This window comes from Xenopus laevis, chromosome 6L (assembly GCF_017654675.1).
Source record: "Xenopus laevis strain J_2021 chromosome 6L, Xenopus_laevis_v10.1, whole genome shotgun sequence".
Taxonomy (NCBI): Eukaryota; Metazoa; Chordata; class Amphibia; order Anura; family Pipidae; genus Xenopus; species Xenopus laevis.
The window spans coordinates 53,327,232-53,332,131 of NC_054381.1; positions in this window are offsets into that span (position 1 = coordinate 53,327,232).

The following is a 4,900-nucleotide window of genomic DNA, read 5'->3' on the forward strand; positions in this document are numbered from 1 at the left end:
ATGGACCAAGGACTTTGTGATGTGAAGAATGTATATTGTTTTAAAATGAATACTGATTAATTGCTGCTGTAATTATAGTTGTCCAAATGCTTTGCTACTATAGGGGGAATATGTGGTGTTTATACAAATGACCTGTAGATGTCACTGTGCTCATGCTTATACTGTACATACTGGTAGCGTAAAAGTGAAAGTTACTGTTGTTTAATGGCTGTCTGACTCTGTTAATAAAGCACTGTTATACTCTCAGCTACCCAAAACATAACACACACAGCATTAAAAATTGGTCATTAAGGGTTTGTTACTGGAAATTTGTGGCAGATTTCCTATAGCTATTACTATCAGCCTGACGTTTTCTGCTTTCTGGGGATAACAGTTCACTTAAATATAATTCTACACAATGAGGATTTTGTGTGTGTAATTGCTGCGTTACGTGGCTATTAGTGCATTAAAATTTCAGCACCATTTTTATAATGATATGGTGTGACCTTCTTATGGTATATGGTGTATATATATATATATATATATATATATATATACACACACACCTATAATTCTAGTGACAGTGACCCCAATAAAGACTGTTTCATTAGTCAGACAGGAGCCAATTATCACCTATTCCCTTGGCTGCACATGCAAGTTTGTTTGTGACACATTATAGCTATAAATAAGATATGTGGGAAATTCTCCTCCCTACTCCTGCTTAATCTGCAATGCGAAAACGTGTTTCTATAATTTGCATGTAATGGCAGTTTAACTTTTTGACTGCTATTTGACTTGGTTACATTTGGACGAAGGGTTGTTATGTTAATGTCTGTTTTATTTGCAGGAGTGACAGCACTGTAGACAGTAAAAAGCTTAAATGTTTTTTGTATTACATTTTTTTTACAACAGGATATAGTATGTAACACCAATAATAACAAAAAGTGCATATTATAGTATGGAAACGGCCATTTAATTTAAGTATATACAGTAACTATGGTTAAACATTAGTGTATAGATGAATTGATCAAGCATAGTCCATTTTGTGGTGATTACTACATTACTGTATCAACACATTGAGCTGAGTGGCAGCTCTTGGGGGTATTTATAGTTTTAAAGGGGTTGTTTAATGTCCAACACTTTTTTTCAGATTGCTCACTAGAAATAATTACTTTTTGGTATGGGACCTGGAATGCTCGGGACCTGAGGTTTTCCGGATCTTTCTGTAATTTGGATCTTCATACATTATGTCTACTAGAAAATTATGTAAATATTAAATAAACCCAATAGCCTGGTTTTGCTTCTAATAAGGATTAATTATATCTTAGTTTGGATCACGTACAGGCAACTGTTTTATTATTACAAGGAAATCATTTCTAAAAATCTGAATTATTTGATTTTAATGAAGTCTATTGGAGACGGCCTTTCTGTAATTCGGAACTTTCTGGATAATGGGTTTCTGGATAACAGATCCCATACCTGTACTTACCTTCTATTTGCAACTGTTTTTCTAATATTGAAGCTTAAACTTTCATTTCCCCCTTCTTATGTCTTTCCCAAACAGCTCTGGGAGGAGGTCAGACTTTGTAAACTTTTCTAAATTGATAACTTTATTATTTTTTTATCTTTGGCTCTGCTGAGTAGAATCCCTGAGTTCATTAAAGGTGTGGTTCATTTTCAGCCAACTTTTAGTATATTATAGAATGGCCAATTCAAAGCAACTTTTCAGTTGGTTTTCATTATTTATTTTATTTAGTTATTTCATTATTTGCCTTTTTTTCTTTTGACTTTTTCAGGCTTTCAAATGGCCGTCACTGGCCCCATCTAAAAACAAATGCTCTGTAAGGCTATAAATATATTGTTATGGTTACTTTTTATTAGTTGTCTTTCTATTCAGGCCTCTCCTATTCATATTCCAGTCTCTTATTCATATCTAGGGATGTAGCGAACTGTTCGCCGGCGAACTTGTTCGCGCGAACTTCGACCGTTCGCGTCCGCCGAATGTTCGCGAACGTCGCGCGGCGTTCGCATTTTGAGTTCGCGTTCGATTCGAATACAAATCGTTCGACCATTCGACCATTCGAATTCCTTCGACCGCTAAAAATCGACCGATTTCCATTCGTTCGAACGATTGTAAGCATTCGATCAAATGAAAAGCATTCGATCGAATGCTTCGATCGTTCGATTCGAATGAAAATCGTTCGATCGAACGATTAAAATCCTTCGATCGTTCGAATCGAACGATTTTAGCGGTTGTTCGAAGTTCGCAAACTGTTCGCGAACGTTCGCATTTTTTGCCGGTGTTCGCGAACGGCGTTCGCGAACACCAAATCGGCAGTTCGCTACATCCCTATTCATATCAATGCATGGTTGCTACGTTAATTTGAACCCTAGGAATCAGATTGCTGAAATTGCAAACTGGAGAGCTGCTGAATAAAAAGCTAAATAACTGCTAACAAAAGCAAATAATAAAAAATGAAAACCAATTGCAAATTATATATAACTCTCTACATGATACTAAAAATTAATTCAAATGTGAACAACCCCTTTAAAGGCAGTTGTTAGAATGGATACAATAGTTGCTAATATTCCTCAGATGCTGCTCAACTAATGTAGCAAATTATAACAGTTCAGCATCTGTACTTAGATCACTGAGCTGCGAGACAGAAAACAAAACCATTGAAAACAAAACAACTGAACTGAACAAAGTTTTTGGAAGGTGAACAACCCCTTTGAAGAACTGAGATTAAAATGTATCTAATAAATGTTATTGGAATGTGTTGCCTTTCCTGCTTCAGAAATGAATGCTGCAAAATACCGGTGAAAATACGTGTTTGGAAGAAAGTTCACCTTTCAGCGGGACAATGACACACATCACAATTAGTGATTTCAAAAAGCATTCACTGCTATATTCACAATTTTTGCTGCTTTTTCCCCGCTTGGGTGCTATTCTCATGTCTACCACTAGGAGGGGTGGTAGACACTGCAAACACGACCGATGTAGTAGTATATTACAATGGGAAGGGACAACACCTGTCTCAAAGCAGTTCCATCCATGAAGCTTGAAATAAAAAAAATTTTCACTTTTTAAAGACCTGATGAGTGCTTTGCTCTGTTTTCTTCTTCATTGATTATTCATCAGGCATTTGATTTTTAGTGACGTGTGCTCCTTCCAGACAGTAGTGTATGTGTATGCAGTATATATACAGTATTTATAGAGAGAGAAAGTAGCCTAGGCCCTTACTTTTACTGATGACTTACAGTCATCCTTCCTAGCCCCGGCAGTACATTAACTCATAAACTATATATGAATATTATTGCCCTAACTTAGTGGGTTTAAAGCTGCCCTTTTTTATCTGTTAACACCCAATGTTGATAATTTTTGAAGGAATCTAGCCTGCATTGTTACAGTATCTGACTAAAGTCACCTTGCACATGGCCTTCTGGATTTGGCCATATGTGGTCCCCATATTTGACAGTAGAAGTCTGAAAGGGTCTTGGAGCATTGTGATAAAAGTAAAGGATTTAGGTAAACATCTTCATTATGTTGTGTCTATGGTCCAGAAACATGGGTAACCTGGACCATATCAATATTCAGATCATACCATTTTTACTATCTTAAAACAATGCCAAAGCACCCAAACTGCTCCAATGGTTTGTGTGGGATGCAGCAATTCTAGGCAACTACTGCCTGCAATGTCCTTGGCAAGCATATACAGGTGATTTCCAAATGTACTGCTGGTCTCAAGCATTTTGACACATTTTTGGGCTTTCACACTCATGCAATGTTACCTTTATGAAAAGAGACTGTAACTTTAGGTATCCAAAACCCAGAAAAAACCCCAAGGTCCCGGCTCCCTGTTCTGCCTATAACAGCCACCTTTTCCTTTGGAAGGAGCCCTCCGCTAATCAGATGTCGCCAGGTCTTAATGTGAGAGGACCAAGAAAGGGAATGGTATGTGCAAGACCAATGGAAAATAGGGGGCAAATTTACTAAAGGGCGAAGTAGCTAATGCTAGTTAAATTTCGCCAGCGTGACGTCATTTTGTTAGTTCGCCGATTTACTAACGGGTGCTGGCGTAAATTCGCTAGCAAAGTGGACCTACTCTAGTGCTACTTCGCACCCTTACGCCAGGCGAAGTTGCGCTATGGTGAAGGGACCTAACTACGCTAATTCACTAAGTTGCGGATTTTTGTGAACGTTACCTTTTGCGCCAGACTTTACTTCGCCACCTCAGACCAGGCGAAATGCAATAGAGTAGATAGGGATTGCTCCAAAAAAAGTTTAAATCTTTTTTAAGTCCCAAAAAATGCTTTTTAAGGGTGAAAGGTTGAAAAAGAGCAAAATTAATTTTTAGGGTACCCTCCTTCCCCCCTACATTTGATAATATATGGCACCTAAACTATACTGTGGGCACATGTGTAGGGCATTAGAAAACATTTATTAAGGTTCCCTGGCCTTGTGTAGTGTAATGTGTTTTCTGCTGCATATTCGGCATTGTACTTTAACTGCACGCCGTATGCAAATTTCCGATCGCTAGCGTAACTTCAAACCACTGATTGTAACATCGCTAGCGCAACTTCGCAAACAGTCAGTAACTTGTGCGCAACTTCGGATCTTCGTGATTTTGCGCAGCCCTGGCGAATCTATGCCTGGCGAAGTGCGGCAAAGGCAACGCTGGTGCAAATTCGGAGGTAAGTAAATTTGCCCCTAGGAGCGTGGCTGAAGGACAGGCCAAGTCAATACCAAGCAGGCAGCGCAGTACAATATCAGGAGGCGGGAGCGTAGTCGAGGTCACAGGCCGCGTTCGATAACGATATTGTGCATCATTCGCAAAGCGCGGCTAAAGAGGAAGGACCCGCTAGACCACCAGGTACTTTCACAGAGACATCACAAATTTATTTCATAATTAAAAAAGGG